This window comes from Macaca thibetana, chromosome 5 (assembly GCF_024542745.1).
Source record: "Macaca thibetana thibetana isolate TM-01 chromosome 5, ASM2454274v1, whole genome shotgun sequence".
Taxonomy (NCBI): Eukaryota; Metazoa; Chordata; class Mammalia; order Primates; family Cercopithecidae; genus Macaca; species Macaca thibetana.
Window position 1 is genome coordinate 48,361,226 of NC_065582.1, and position 17,450 is coordinate 48,378,675.

Here is a 17,450-nt window from a genome sequence, read left to right on the forward strand (position 1 = left end):
AAAGAAAGTAAGTCATTTTACAGATTACTGATGCTTTCTACCATAACCACATCCCTCAACCTTCTACCCAGCTCCACCAGTCACTGAAGCCAGAGAGCTGAGATCAAGGGACAGCTTGAATGGAGGTAGGGAAAGGAGAAAGAGGGAGAGGGAGGTAGTCAGGGGCACTGAAAAAGAAAGATACAGGGAGAAAGCCACATAAATTAATATCTGAAAAGATTATCTAGTCACACCAAGATCAAGGATTAGCATTACTGGCAGATGGAAAATGACTTGGAATAATTCCAGAAATAGAGTTTGGAGGCCTTCCAGTGGCTGTTTACATAATCCTAGCTCAGGTTTAGGACGGCAGGCTGAGTTCATTTAAAGTGACAGACACTACATCAGGATCTCCAGTGGGCAATTGAGTATTTTTCATGGTAGCCTATGAGGAACTTTTCTTTTTAGTTTTATGAGGGGTTTATGCTTGTGCACAGGCGTGTGTGTGTGTGTGTGTGTATTCATGTGTATTCATGTGTGTTGGAAAGGTATGTGTAGGGGAAAGGGTAGAAAGGGCTTAATAGCATTGTATTTCATGTTTCCTTTTTGAAGATCTGTACTTATCTTACATAATAGTAGCTATTATTGTGTCCTTACCATATGCCAGGCAGTGTTGTAAATCTTTTACATGTTTTAATTAACTCATTTAATCCTCATGACCAGCCTATGAGGCAGATACCACTATTATCCCATTTTTCCAAGCAGGGAACTGAAGCACAAGATGAAGTAAGTAGCAGAGTTAGGATTTGAACTCGGGCAGTCTGGCTCCATGTTTATGCAATTTACCTTTTCTGTGAATAGTGTGAAGATTAAATACTCACACCTCTGTTTCTCTAAGCCAACCTATTTATATGGCAGTTCTTTCATTAGTTCTACTCATATTGAGTACCTTCTATATGTGAGGTTATGGGCCTGGTGCTCTAGTAATGTGTGAGGAAAAACAAGCATAGGTCAGCCCATCCCTACCCTGAAAGAGCCTGCAGTTGTAACACTGTAACAGGCAGTACGCTAGCATGTATTTTTTTTCAAATCAACCTAAAAACAGTCTGAGATTCTCCATTTATACTAAAATTTGACATTATTATGGAAAACATCTGGCATTCACAAAGCAAGAATTCTATATGGCCTAACATAAAATATGAAAATGATATTAGCTATTAAGATTCAGTTATGTGTGAAAATACTCTATAGTTCATTAAAATGTAATGCCTAAGTAACTAGATACCATATATATAAAGTTTCTAATCCTTTGTCCTCAGCTACAATGTTAGTAAAAATTAATTTTCCCTAGAATACTTTAGCTACCTTTCAACACTTTGAATGTGTATAATACTATATCTCCAGTTGTATTCATAGTAATTGTTTCAATACATCAGAAATCCCTGCAGAAAGACATTAGTGCCAGCAGTGGGTACCTGTCAGATTTTTTCCATCGATGACTCCAGTTAACTTTCTGTGGGCATTTGCCATTGGAAATGTATAGTTTGTTGTGTACAGTATGTGTGTTTCAAATGGCACGTTCAAATGTGAGCAGTCAAGTTTTATAAAACCATGTGCGTATGAGAATCGAAATGACAATGCTTCGTTGCTTTTTATAGCCCACACAGATGTAGTCATTCTTCCTCAGTGGCCATTCTAATTTATCTAAGAACAAAATTAAAATAAAATAATCCTCCTTGTCATGTAATGAGGAAGTTAAACAGTGGTGGGAAATTGCATAGCCAGCTTGTAGCCAGCTTGTAAATAGAGAATTCACTGGCCCCTCCCAGCTAAATAATTTCTTCTGCAGGGCACTTGCTAAGCATCTCTGTGTCCTTCTGGAAGATTTGTATCAGACAGGCTTCTCTCTCATTTCTTGCTCCCACATCCTGCTCCATTGTGCCACATTTGGTGAAGCTGGCTGCTGCCGTTACTGTTGCACTGTGGCAGGTGAAGGCAGAAGATATTTTTGTCACAAGATATAATCTCTAGGAAAAAAAAAAACAAAACTTGGCTTAAAATCTAAGTGCCATAAAGACAGGGATATTGTCTTTCTTGCTACCATATCCGCAGTGTCCACAATAATGCCTGGTACATAATAAGTGCTCCACAAATAACTGTTAAAGATGTGAAGAAAGGAACACAATTTGAATCACCAGCTAAAAACCCAGGAGACGTTTCAGATTGCTGGGGAATCTCACACAGAAAGACTGGGATGACCAGTCCCAACTGGACCACAAACCAAACAGATCTGTCCATCATTCATTTATTCATTCAGCAAACATTTATTGAATGCTTATTATGTGCTAGGCACTATTCTAATTGCTAAGATACAGTAGTGAATGACATTGATAAAATCCCTTGTCCTTACAGCTTCCATTACATTACATGGGAGACAGGCAATAAATAAGATACATGAATGAAACATGTATTACGTTAGATAAAGATAAGTGCTAAGAAGAAAACTAAAAGCAGGGAAGAGTGACATAAAATGACAGACCAGAAGGAAATGGAGTTTTAGAGAAGGTGGCCAAGGCAGGTCTTAGGAAGAGATTGAATTTTTTGAAAGAACTTGAAGAATGTGAGAAGTGATCTTTGCAACTACTTGGCAAAAGTGCCTTCCAGCCAGAAAAAATGGCATGTGCAAAGGCCCCGAGTTGGGAGCTTGCCTGGCATGCTTGAGGAACATCGAGTGAGCAAGTATGGCTAATTCAGACAGAATGAAGAGTAAAGAAGTAGAGGACGAGGTCAGAGATATAAAAGAGCACGAGAGCAGTAGGCTGGCAAGGCAATGAGGGATTACACCCTGGCAGAGGGTTGTTGGTGATAGGACTTTGGCTTCTGCATTGTGTGGGATATGAAGGCACTATAGGCCTTCTCTTACACTCCTCCACCTTAGAGCTCTCCTACATGTCTTCCCCCTATGCTTTGGCCAAAATTCACTCATCTGAGAGTCTCTGTTGTGTCTCAGAGAGACCTTTCCTGATGTTCCTGTCTAAACTATTTCTCACCACTGTCAACCCCATTCATTCTCTCCCCTACCAGCTGTTTTCCTTCAAAACACCACTTCAAAACACAAAACAACTATGTATTTATTTGTATAATATCTGTCTACCTCACTAGGCTACAAACTCCATGAAGCAGAGATTTTTCCATTTTATTCACTATTGAATACTCTGTGTACTTTTAAGTAACAGCCTTAAAAATAGTCACATTTTCCTGTCTTGCATTTTTGGGTACCTGACTCTCTACCTGGACTGAGGCATTCACCTGCTTACTGGAAATGAGGAGAAGATATTAAGATTATTATCTTAGGAATGGAGAGAGAATCAAATTAATTTTCCTTTTCTCATATTAAAAGAGGGCTTTTTGCAGTAAGGCAATAGGCTGAAGGAAGTTAATATTTTCTAAATTTTTTAACAAACCAAGAACCAAGCACTTAGGATTCAGATCACTGCTGGCTAAGAGAGGAAGCCATGATGATGTTGGGTAAATCTTGACCAGAAAAGGGAAAAAGCCCAATCATGCTCCATCTGATTCATAAGGATCTGGGGATGGGAAGTAGGAGCAGGTGGAAGCAGGGGAGTCTACAAAGCCAGTGAGCACCAAAGTGGCCCAAAGTGGCAGGAAAAATGATGAGGCCACAACCAAGCTGAGTATGAAATGGACTAGGATATGCTGGTGTTAGACATCAGGAGCACACACCTATAAGATGACCAGGAGCTGGACCATCAGCCCTCAATGGTCACAAAGCCAGGGAGCATCCCTTGCTAAGACATATGTGTATTATAAACAACATAGAGCATTGTGTGTGCAGATAGATAGATAGATAGTATATCAACACATCTACAAAGTATATTTATGTGTGTATGAATTAAAAATTTTATATTTATTGGCACTGTATTTATTATTTATGAAGCAGTATATATATCCAAGCACCCATCTCCCCTTCATTACAGAAGTCACAACATTCTCCAAATACACGACGCCCTCTTTGACAAGAGCAATGTGGAAATATGACATGTACATTGTTACAAATAGATACTAAGTGTTATCCCAAAGAGCTGTGTAAATGGTTGCATCATTTAAAGTTTCTCCAGAATTGAGGGGATGTGGATGAAAGCAGAGCTAGAACCAGAGGTTCTGACATTGGATATACTTGGGCAAAGGATTGAGGTGGAACACCCAAACCAGAGACAAGTGGAGGAGTCTCAGAAGAGGGGCTGAGTGAGGCGGTGTCAGCCAGGGATTACTTGAGGCCTAGCCCAAGTCAAGAGAATCAGGACCATGACCTACGCCAGCCACAGATCAGCAACTGGCACCCACAGAAACATCAGGGATAGGATCAGTCCTAACTTAGTGGTCACCATCCAGAAAGTAACCGAGGCCAACCACTTCATGGCTGACACCAGTGAGGGACTAGTGGCCACTGCATGAATTTAAGGACCCATCTCTTCTCCATTACAATGATTACATGGAAAGCTTAAGTCTTTACCATGCTAACTTGTGAAGTGGAGTGGGGAAGGTCCACAATGCTGAAATGTTCCTCATGGAGCTGGACTTCAAATTGGCTGAATACTTACATGAAATGAGAAGGTTTAAAATAGGAAGGGACTGAACTGATTTTAATTGACAATTTTAAATTTTTCACTCTATTAATTACTCCAGCTAGTGGAAGGCTTATGAAAATACAGTCAGTTATACAAAATACAATAAAACCTAATTCTCTCTCCATATCCAAGTGCAGATTGGATTAACAGGACAGAAGACATAATTATTGATCAATAACTATTTGTTAAAAGTATGAATACTTAAGTCCAAAGGTCTTAGTTTTCTAAGTGGTGGTTTAAACAATACTCTTATTTTCTCAGAGTTTTTGTGGGTCAGAAACCTAGACATAGCTTCACTGAGTCTGCTTAAAGTCTCACAGGCCTGCAAGCAAGGCGTCTCTAATGCCAGGCTCTCATGTGAAGCTCACGGACCTTTTCCAAGCTCATTCAGGTTGTTGGTAGAATTTACTCCCTTGTGGTCATAGGACTGTAGTTCCCAATTTTCTGGGTGACTGTTGGCCAGGGTTGCTCTCAGTTCCTAGGGACGTCCTCAGGTCACAGACACATGACTATCTCAAAACACGGCAGCTTACTTTTTTAGAGCCAGGAGAAGACTCTCTCTCTTAGGGCTCACCTGATTAGGTCAGACTCACCCAGATAATCTCCACTTAGATAAACTTAAAATCGACTGATTGGGGGATCTGGCAAGATGGCTGAATAGGAAGAGCTCTGGTCTGCAGCAACCAGCGAGACCAACGCAGAAGGTGGGTGATGTCTTCATTTCCAACTGAGGTACCTGGTTCATCTCATTCAGACTGGTTAGAAGTGGGTGCAGCCCACGGAGGGCAAGCAGAAGCAGGGTGGGGTGTCGCCTCCACCAGGAAGTGCAAGGGGCCAGTGAACTCCCTCCCCTAGCCAAGGGAAGCTGTGAGGGACTATGCCGTGAGGGACTGTGCTATCTGGCCCAGGGCCCTGGATTTTAAGCACAAAACCGGGCAGCTGTTTGGGCAGACACCAAGCTACCTGCGGGAGTACTTTTTCATATCCCAGTAGCACCTGGAACCCCAGCAAAACAGAGCCGTTCACTCCCCCGAAAGGGGGCTGAAGCCAGGGAACCAAGTGGTCTTGCTCAGTGGGTCCCACCCCCACGGAGCCCAGCAAGCTAAGACCCACTGGCTTGAAATTCTCGCTGCCAGCACAGCAGTCTGAAGTCAACCTGGGATGCTTCAGCTTGGTGGTGGTGGGAGGGCACTACCATTGCTGAGGCTGGAGTAGGTGGTTTTCCCCTCACAGTGTAAACAAAGCCACTGGGAAGTTTAGACTGGGTGGAGCCCACCACAGTGCGGCAAAGTCACTGTGGCCAGACTGCCTCTCTAGATTCCTCCTCACTGAGCAGGGCATCTCTGAAAGAAAGGCAGCAGCCCCAGTCAGAGACTTATAGATAAAACTCCCATCTCCCTAGGACAGAGCTCCTAAGGGAAGGGGCAGCTGTGGGCACAGCTTCAGCAGACTCGAACGTTCCTGCCCGCCAGCTCTGAATAGAGCAGCAGATCTCCTGGCACAACGCTCGAGTTCTGCTAAGGGACAGACTGCCTCCTCCAGTGGGACCCTGACCCCTGTGCCACCTGACTGGGAGATATCTCCCAGCAGGGTTTGACAGACACCTCATACAGGAGAGCTCCAGCTGGCATCTGGAGGGTGCCCCTCTGGGATGAAGCTTCCAGAGGAAGAAGCAGAAAGCAATATGCTCTTCTGCATCCTCTACTGGTAATATCCAAGCAAATAGGGTGTGGAGTGGACCTGCAGCAAACTCCAGCAGACCTGCAGAAAAGGGGCCTGACTGTTAGAATGAAAACTAGCAAACAGAAAGCAGTAACATAAACATCAACAAAAAGGACGCCCATGCAAAAACCCTATCCAAAGGTTATCAGCATCAAAAATCAAAGATAGATGAATCCACAAAGATGAGGAAGAACCCACACAAAAATGCTGAAAATTCCAAAAATCAGAATACCTCTTTTCCTCCAAAGGATCACAACTCCTCACCAGCAAGGGCACAAAACTGGACAGACAATGAGTTTGACAAATTGACAAAAGTAGGCTTCAGAAAGTGGGTAATAACAAACTCCTCCAAGCTAAAGGAGCATGTTCTAGCCCAAGGCAAGGAAGATAAGAACCTTGACAAAGGTTACAGGAACTGCTAACTAGAATAACCAGTTTAGAGAAGAACATAAATGACCTGATGAACCTGAAAAACACAGCATGAGACCTTTGTGAAGTGTACACAAGTATCAGTAGCCTAATTGATCAAGAAGAAAAAAGGATATCAGAGATTGAAGATCAATTTAATGGAAAAAAAAGCATGAAGACAAGATTAGAGAAAAAAGAATGAAAAGGAATGAACAGAGCCTCCAAGAAATATGGGACTATGTGAAAAGACCAAACCTACGATTGATTGGTGTACCTGAAAATGATGGGGAGAATAGAACCAAGAAGGAAAACACACTTCAGGATATTATCCAGGAGAACTTCCCCAAACTAGCAAGATAGGCCAACATTCAAATTTAGGAAATGCAGAGAACACCACAAAGATACTCCTCAAGAAGAACAACCCCAAGACACATAATTGTCAGATTCACCAAGGTTGAAATGAAGGAAAAAATGTTAAGGGCAGCCAGAGAGAAAGGTCAGGTTACCCACAAAGCGAAGCCCATCAGACTAACAGTGGATCTCTCTGGAGAAACTCTGCAAGCCAGAAGAGAGTGGGGACCAATATTCAATGTTCTTAAAGAAAAGAATTTTCAACCCAGAATTTCATATTCAGCCAAACTAAACTTCATAAGCAAAAGAGAAACACAATCCTTTCCAGACAAGCAAATGCTGAGGGATTTTGTCACCACCAGGCTTGCCTTACAAGAGCTCCTGAAGGAAGCACTAAATATGGAAAGGAAAAACCGTTACCAGCCACTGGAAAACATACCAAAATATAATGACCAACAACGCTATGAAGAAACTGCATCAACTAATGTGCAAAAAAAAAAACCAGCTAACATCATGAGACAGGATCATATTCACACATAACAATATGAAACTTAAATATAAATGGGCTAAATGCCCCAGTAAAAAGCACAGACTGGCAAATTGGAAGGAGTCAAAACTCATCAGTGTGTTGTGTTCAGAAGACCCATCTCACATGCAAAGACATACATGGGCTCAAATTAAAGAGATGGAGGAATATTTACCAAGCAAATGGAAAGCAAAAAAAGCAGGGGTTGCAATCCTCGCCTCCAATAAAACGGACTGTAAATCAACAAAGATCAAAAAGACAAAGACGGGCATTACATAAAGGTAATGGGGTCAATGCAGCAAGAAGAGCTAACTATCCTAAATATATATGCACCCAATACACGAGCACCCAGATTCATAAAGCAATTTCTTAGAGACCTACAAAGAGACTTAGACTCCCACACAATAATAGTGAGAGACTTTAACACCCCTCTGTCATTATTAGACAAATCAATGAGATAGAAAATTAACAAGGATATTTAGGACTTGAACTCAGCTCTGGATCAAGAAGACCTAATAAGCATCTATAGAACTCTCCACCCCAAATCAACAGAATATACATTCTTCTCAGCACCACATCGCACTTACTCTAAAACTGACCACATAATTGGAAGTAAAACACTACTCAGCAAATGCAAAAGAATGAAAATCCTAACAGTCTTTCAGACCACAGTGCAATCGAATTAGAACTCAAGAGTAAGAAACGCACTCAAAACCACACAACTACATGGAAACTGAACAAGCTGCTCCTGAATGACTAAATAACAAATTTAAGGCAGAAATAAATAAGTTCTTTGAAACCAAAGAGAACAAAGACACAACGTACCAGAAACTCTGGGACACCGCTAAAGTAGTGTTTATAGGGAAATCTATAGGACAAATGGCCCACATCAGAAAGTGGGAAAGATCTAAAATCAACACCCTTACATCACAACTAAAAGAACTAGAGAAGCAAGAGCAAAGAAATGCAAAAGCTAGCAGAAGACAAGAAATAACTAATATCAGAGCAGAACTGAAGGAGACAGAGACACAAAAAGCCCTTCAAAAAATCAATGAATCCAGGAGCTGGTTTTTTGAAATGATTACCAAAATAGACCACTAGCCAGACTAATAAGGAAAGAGAGAAGAATCAAATCAACACAATAAAAAATGATAAAGTGGATATCACAACTGATCCCACAGAAATACAGACTATCATCATCAGAGAATACTATAAACACCTCTAGGCAAATAAACTAGAAAATCTAGAAGAAATGAGTAAATTCCTGGACACATACACCCTCCCAAGACTAAACAAGGAAGAAGTCAAATCCCCGGACAGACCAATAACAAGTTCTGAAATTGAGGCAGTAATTAATAGCCTACCAACCAAAAAAAGCCCAGGACCAGATGGATTCATAGCAGAATTCTACCAGAGGTACAAAGAGGAGCTGGTACCATTCCTTCTGAAACTATTCCAAACAATAGAAAAAGAGGGATTCCTCCCTAACTTATTTTATAAGGCCAGCATCATCCTGATATCAAAATCTAGCTGAGACACAACAGAAAAAGAAAATTTCAGGCCAATATCCCTGATGAACATCAATGCAAAAATCCTCAGTAAAACACTCGCAAACTGAATCCAGCAGTGCATCAAAAAGCTTATCCACCATGATCAAGTTGGCTTCATCCCCAGGATGCAAGGCTGGTTCAATATACAGCAAATCAATAAACATAATTCATCACATAAACAGAACCAATCATAAAAACCACATGATTATCTCAATAGATGCAGAAAAGGCTTTCCTTAAAATTTAACACCGCTTCATGCTAAAAACACTCAATAAACTAGGTATTTATGGAACATATCTCAAAATAATAAGAGCTATTTGTGACAAACCCACAGCCAAAATCATACTGAATAAGCAAAAGCTGGAAGCAGTCCCTTTGAAAACCAGCACAAGACAAGGATGCCCTCTCTCACCACTCCTATTAAACATAGTATTGGAAGTTTGAGCCAGGACAATGAGGCAAGACAAAAAAACAAAAGAGTATTCAAATAGGAAGAGAGGAAATCAAATTGTCTCTGTTTGCAGACGACATGATTGTATATTTCGAAAACCCCATTGTCTCAGCCCAAAATCTCCTTAAGCTGATAAGCAACTTTAGCAAAGTCTCAGGATACAAAATCAATGTGCAAAAATCACAAGCATTCATATAAACCAATAATAGACAAGCAGAGAGCCAAATCATGAGTGAACTTCCATTCATAATTGCTACAAAGAGAATAAAATACCTAGGAATACAATTTACAAGGGACGTGAAGGACCTCTTCAAGGAAAACTACAAACCACCGCTCAAGGAAATAAGAGAGGACACAAACAAGTGGAAAAACATTCCATGCTCATGGAGAGGAAAATTCAATATCGTGAAAATGGCCATACTGCCAAAAGTAATTTATAGATTCAAAGCTATCCCCATCAAGCTACCATTGACTTTCTTCACAGAATTAAAAAAAAAAAAAAATTCATATGGAACCAAAAAAGAGCCCATATAGCCAAGACAATAATAAGCAAAAAGAACAAACCTGGAGACATCATGCTACCTGACTCCAAACTGTACTACGAGGCTACAGTAACCAAACAGCATGGTGCTGGTAAAAAAAAACAAAACAACAACAACAAAAAAACAGATATATAGACCAATGGAACAGAACAAACAGAGGCCTCAGAAATAATGCCACACATCTACAACCATCTGATCTTAGACAAACCTGACAAAAAGAAGCAATAGGGAAAGGATTCCCTATTCAATAAATGGTGTTGGAAGAACTGACTAACTATATGCAGACAATTGAATCTGGACCCCTTCCTTACACCTTATATAAAAAATTAACTCAAGGTAGATTAAAGACTTCAACATAAGACCTCAAGCCAAAAAAATCCTACAGGAAAACTTAGGCAATACCATTCAGGACATAGGCATGAGCAAAGACTTCATGATTTAAATACCAAAAGCAATTTCAAAAAACAAAAAACAAAAACGCCAAAATTGGCAAATGGGATCTAATTAAACTAAAGAACTTCTGCATAGCAAAAGAAACTATCATCAGAGTGAACAGGCAACCTACAGAATGGGAGAAAACTTTTGCAATCTATTCCATCTGACAAAGGGCTAATATCCAGAATCTACAAAGAACTTAAACACATTTACAAGAAAAAAAAAACTCCATCAAAAACTGGGCAAAGGATATGAACAGACACTTCTCAAAAGAAGACATTTATGCAGCCAACAAACATGGAAGGAGGCTCATCATTACTGGCCATTAGAGAAATGCAAACCAAAATCACAATGAGATACCATCTCATGCCAGTTAGAATGGTGATCATTAAACATTCAGGAAACAACATGTGTTGGAGAGGATGCAGAGAAATAGGAACGCTTTTACACTGTTGGTGGGAGTGTAGATTAGTTTGACCATTGTGGAAAACAGTGTGACAATTCCTCAAGGATCTAGAACCAGAAATACCATTTGACCCAGCCATCCCATTACTGGGTATATACCCAAAGGATTATAAATCATTCTACTATAAAGACACATGCACACGTATGTTTATTGCAGCACTATTTACAATAACAAACACTTGGAACGAACCGAAATGCCAATCAATGATAGACTAGATAAAGAAAATGTGGCACATATACACCATGGAATACTCGGCCGCTATAAAAATGAATGAGTTCATGTCTTTTGCAGGGACATGGATGAAGCTGGGAACCATCATTCTCAGCAAACTAACACAGGAACAGAAAACCAAACAGTGCATGTTCTCACTCATAAGTGGGAGTTGAACAATGAGAACACATGGACACAGGGAAGGGAATATCACACACTGGGGCCTGTCGGGGGGTTTGGGGCAAGGGGAGGGATAGCATTAGGAGAAATACCTAATGCATGTAGGGCTTAAAACTTAGATGACAGGTTAACGGGTGCAGCAAACTACCATGGCACATGTATACCTATGTAAAAAACCTGCACATTCTGCACATGTATGGTGGAACTTAAAGTATAATAAAAATAAAAATAAAATGAAATAAAATAAAATCTTGAGGACATTTTTTTAAAAATCAACTGATTAGGGACCTTAATTGCATCTGCCAAATTATCTTACTTTTGCCTCATATTGTAACCTAATTACAGAAATAATATTCTATCATATTCACAGGTTTTTCTCTCATTCAACGGAAAGTGATTACATAAGGCATATATACCAGTGGGGCAGGAATCATGGGGATAATTGGGGACAATCTTAGAATTCTGCCTACCATACCTACTGAGTCAATAATAACAGGTCTACCACCATGATCACCTAAGCTTATGAAGTGTCCTCCACACCCTGACTGGTAATATGTAACCCTCTAAAGATAAGTACACAAACTCTGACTTCTCTACACAAAACCATAATGAGCCACTGCTTCTCGGGGTCTTATGCCAAGAAAATTATACGTGGAAAAGTCTTCTTTCTCTCACCAGTTGTCTGACACCCTAGTCCTTTAATGAGTCTCTTTTCTTTTAAAATAATCAACACAGAAGACTCACGTCTAAGTGCTTCAGAAGCCCAAGCTCATGTTAGTCCATCTAAATCCTGGGAAAATCAATATAGGAAAAACCTTGAGATTCCAGATACCTCTTCTCAGGTTGGAGCTGATAGAGCTAGAAGGTAATAGGTAAATAAACCAGTCAAGCTACATCCCCATTCTCATTTCCCCCACTTCCAGTTACTTCACACTGTTGAATATGAAAATGCTGGGTCTGTCTGTATGAATATATTTTCCATTGCTATGACATGAGTGGTTTACCATTTATGCCCAATTACCATGTAGCACAATAACAATTATGCACATCATTAAATATGTGTCAGATAAACTTTGCTGTGTATTTTATTTGAACACTAAACTCTGTTTAAATGAGCACAGTCTTCATATTTGTAGATGATATAGCATGAAAATTTGATGACATTAAAAATTGTATGCAAAAGAGAAAGTGTCACTGAGTAAGTTAGTAGGAATTTCTATGCATGAGTGATTGCTCGTGCCCAATCAAATAAGCAAACAAAAAAGCAGAGCTGCAGGATATTTTCAGAGGTCAAATGAAGACTATCAAATAAATGAATTTCAAAAAACATTGCTCAGCTTTCAGAATGCATTTGTTATTAATTATGTATAGATGAAAAAACTTTAAGTAGTTCAGGTCAATCAATTTCTTCAACTAGTCACAATTATAGGAATATTATATGGATTCTATTTTCTTTCTTTCATGTGAAAGGCTAACATATTAGGTAACTCTATGCATTACATACTGAAATGCCAACCATTACCAAGAACATCTGTCCATTTTTTTCTTTTCATTCTTAGTGAAGTGAATGTGAATCCACTTGCCCTTCAGCAGCACTGGGTAACTTCAGGTACCACAAGCAGAAAGTCAGTAATAGATTATATGCTATGAGTTGATGAATAAACCCCGAAGGACTGTGATTGAGTGAAGAGTTACTAGTATATGATAACATCTCTAGCATAGGCAGATTTTTATTAAAATGTGTATTTTAGAAAAGTTGGGGACTTTCTATTTCATATCACCTTTTCAAAGAATAATACATACAAAAAAACTCACCATAATGATGCCCTTGAATATCCCAAATTATGAAATTACTGATTCTTGCTTTATCTGTATAAATAAAAATATACTGTAGCATAGTGTAAACATCTACATTTATTACTCTAGGAATTGCAGTACCTGAGAAAGGTCCATGGAAAAAGAAAAACAACACTCTAGTGGGGCAATGGGGAGAAAAGTACTAGAAAAAAAAAAGATGTAGTCTTTTTAAAATATCACATGTTCTGCTTATCTGCTTAATGTACCATATACATGTGTGATTTGCTCATTGCATGTCATTCATTTTTAGGAAATTCAAATGAGGAATATGGCACCAAACAGAGAAAAGGGATATATTAAAGTTTGAAGAGAACGTCACCACCAAGAATGCAGTTTTGATACTATAATAAATGAGATTGCAAAAGACTAAGCCAAGTTCCAGATCAGAATCTATTGCAGACCTTTTTGTACCTATTCAAAAAACATCTCCAATTCCCTTATCTATTCTCTGTCACCTACAGACAGAAGGGTTGGAAAATCTATTACTTATTATTATTATTATTTTTTAGCTGGGGTAGCCATGAAACCCAGTTCTTGCCAATGAAACGTAAGAGGAGGCAAAGGAAACTGGGACTCCTTTGAAGGATGTTCCTTATTCCTGGTTAAAGGGGAAGAAAATGAGGTATAAGTTCTCTGCTTGTTTCTTCCGCTATCTGAATTTGAACATGGGTGTGTGAGAATAAGCTGCTGGGAATTGCTTGTGCTCTGACAGCCATGTGGAAAGAACCATGAGAATCAGAGACACCAACTCAAAGACCTCACTCTGTGAGCCACTGAATAAACATCAGCAAACAACCACCTCCAGATTTCTTGTTAGGTGAGAAAAATCATCTCCAGTATAAACAATGATCAGACAGTCTGTTATTTGGAGAAGAATGCGTTCCAAATAGATACCAAATTATTTGAGGTGATGTGAATAAAAGGAAAAAAGATTAATGGGATGGTTACCAGAGGTAACAGGAGAGCCAAATAAAGGTTTCTTGGTTTGTTTATTTAGCTTAGTTTTGTTTCCCAGGATAGAGAATGCTAGAGTATGTGCATCTGGGGTGTGAAGCCCCATCTTTCTGACCAGTTGAGCCCACTGTGTGATGGCTTTTATTATGTTTTGTCATACTAAGAGGAGATCTTCTGGCTCCACAGTAATGAGTACTAATTAATCTGTCTAATCTTTCCCCTGCGGCACGGTTTTGCATACGGATTGAGCAGCAGCTGGAGGGCTCTGGCCTGATAGCTATTGCTTATCTAGAGGTTGCCCTGAACCAGATTTCTGTCTGTGGCCATCCAGGAGCAAAAAGGAAACAAATCAGGAAACAAATCTCCCCAAATCTCATTAAATCGTGTTGTGGGAGTGACATAAGGTGAAAGCGCCTGTATGGAAATACGAACGGGTTTAAGCAGTTGTGAAAGGACACTGTCCTAGCAGTGTAAAGCCCAAAAACCAGACAGTATTTGTGAGAAAATAAATTTTGCCTTCAAAAGAAAACGGAATATTTATACAATGAAATGACCATTTCTTTACAAAACAAATCACTATTGAACTCCTTTAAATATTAAATTCCCTTGACAATGAACAAAGTATGAAACGCAACCTAAATTGTTAAGGAATAATGCCAATAGAAAGTTGATTAGAAATGAAGTCAAAGAATCTGACAAATTCCAGGAGAGAAAGTGAGAACACAGTTACAGATTTATTAACTCAGGAAATACTAATTGACTGTCTACCAATCAACTACCAGGTGCTACGCTCTTGAGATATGGTGCTTGCCCAGCTAGAGCATGTGGTCGAAAGTGGGAGAGAAACTTTTAACAAATAAGAGATCTTAATATGTAATAATGCATTATATTCTTCTACATTTACATTTATTTCTATACATATATTTCTCTGAAGGAAAGAAACAGGGTCCTAAGAGAGAAAAATGTAATGGGATCCTAATTTAGATTTAGGAGTCACGTAAGCTTTCCTAGAGAAAGTTGCATTGAGCTTAGACCTGAAGAATGATCAGGTGTTAGTCAAATGAAGAGCCAACATTCTGGGAGGGAGGAGTACATATTCTAGTCATACTCAGCTTTGCAGGAATACCTCCACTGTAGCAAAAATACATCATTCAACATGAACAATATTGAACTTGACATTAAGAAGCAGTTGGAGAACATAAACTAGCATCCACATGGATCCCACCTGCCCTGGCCCTTGTCAGCACCATTTCAAGCTTGGCTGTGTCTCCATCCTACCCACCTCCCACTCCCCCACTAACCCTAGAGAACTTGTCTTCTTTAAGCTAAGGACAGTATGTGAAGGAAAAGTGGGAATCTTAGCTGATAATTTTTTGCAATTGAGAAGTGGCACCCACTCTTTTGCACTAAAATTCTTTCAAAACTTGTTCTTCTCAACGTACCCCTCACATGGAAAAAAAATAAAGTGTACAGGGAACTCAAATTCTTTAAATCTGAAGCACGAATATTGCTGTTTCACTACTCATCTACAAAATTATTATTTTAACCTTGATATAGCTTTGCATCACAAGTCAGGTAAAAAGACTCCGTTATGCCAGCATTGTTAATTCAAGAGAATTAGAGAAATTCTGTTCTGTAATTAGAGAAAATAGCATGTGCATGCATGCACACACATACTCGGAGGTTGCAACAGACATTGAGAAAACATTCTGTCTAATGTTCAGTCCTTATCCTCCTAAAAGAAAGAAATCCTTTTTCAGACAACTCCAAAAAGCGAATTCCTACAACTTTCCTAAGTACTTGTTTCAATGCTACATTCTAGGGGGTTTAATGAAATCTAGAAATTTTTAGTTTACTTCCTGCTAATCAAATTGACCAGTTTTGTCAGTTTTATAGATATTTTGAGATATAATATTACAGTTTAATTTCTAAAGTGTAAAGCTGTCATATCCCCCAAAACCTTAATTACTGTATTTGCTATTGGGTTTTTTTTATTTATTCAGCACTATAACAGTATGAGATTCTTTATGGTAAATTGAACATAAAAGTAAACAAAAACATACAAACAAAAAGTTCTTTTCTCTAAGGGAGTTATCCATGAGCACCTCCTGGCCTCCCCAAGGTTTCAATGAAATGAGCTGAACGGTTAAGATGATAAAGCACCAGGGCTCTTAATTTATTCTGTTCCATCAATTTTCTCCTATAATGTCAGAGAAAACAGAACCAAGAACTGAGTGTGAAAAATAATATACCCAGGAAAGGGAATGTCAGTACATGCACCTGGATTGTGGGAATTCTCCTTAAGAAAAATTCTCTTCCTAGGAAAGTTTGACATTCCAGGATAATAAAATGCTCTATGCCATAGTTTCAGGCCTGATATTAATGTACATTGCAGGCTGCGCTGAGGGAGAGAGCGAGAGAGAATCAATAACGCCCTGTATTTTCAAGTATCTAAAATGTTGAGAGAGAGAGAAAGAATCAAATTTACATTCTACACCAATGTACCTAATGTGTAATTCTGGCACACTGACAAACTCATCTAGCCTCAGTAGAAACATGAACTTGGGCTTAGGATGTATCAGAATGGAGCAGCAAAGACCCAGGACTAGACTTTCCAATCTCTATATTGGGTTCACTGGAAGGAATCAGAAATACATTTTTTTTTACAGACAAGGTCTTACTGTTGCCAGGGCTGGAGTACAGTAATGTGATTACTGCTCACTGTAGCCTGGAACACCTGGGTTCAAGGGATTCTCCCACCTCAGCCTCCTGATCAGCTAGGACTACTGGTTCTTGTCATCACACCTGTTTTTTTTGTTGTTTGGTTTTGTTTTGTTCTAGGAGACAGGGTCTTGTTATGTTGCCCAGGTTGGTCTCAAACTCTTGGCCTCAAGCGATTATCCTGCCTTGGCCTCCCAAAGTGCTGGGATTACAGGTGTGAACCACCATGGCCAGCCGAAAACCCACTTTAAAGTGAGCATTGTAATCTTCCTTTTCGTAGGAGTGTGTACTTCAAAGTTCTATGATATTATCCTTTTTGTGATATTCCTAGTTTCCATATGTAAGTGTAAATTGATATTGTAGAATAACTTTTTATATTTTAAATTTTTATTAATCTTTGACTGAAATTAAAATAAAACCAGCAGACATGAGCATGTTCAATGGAGAAA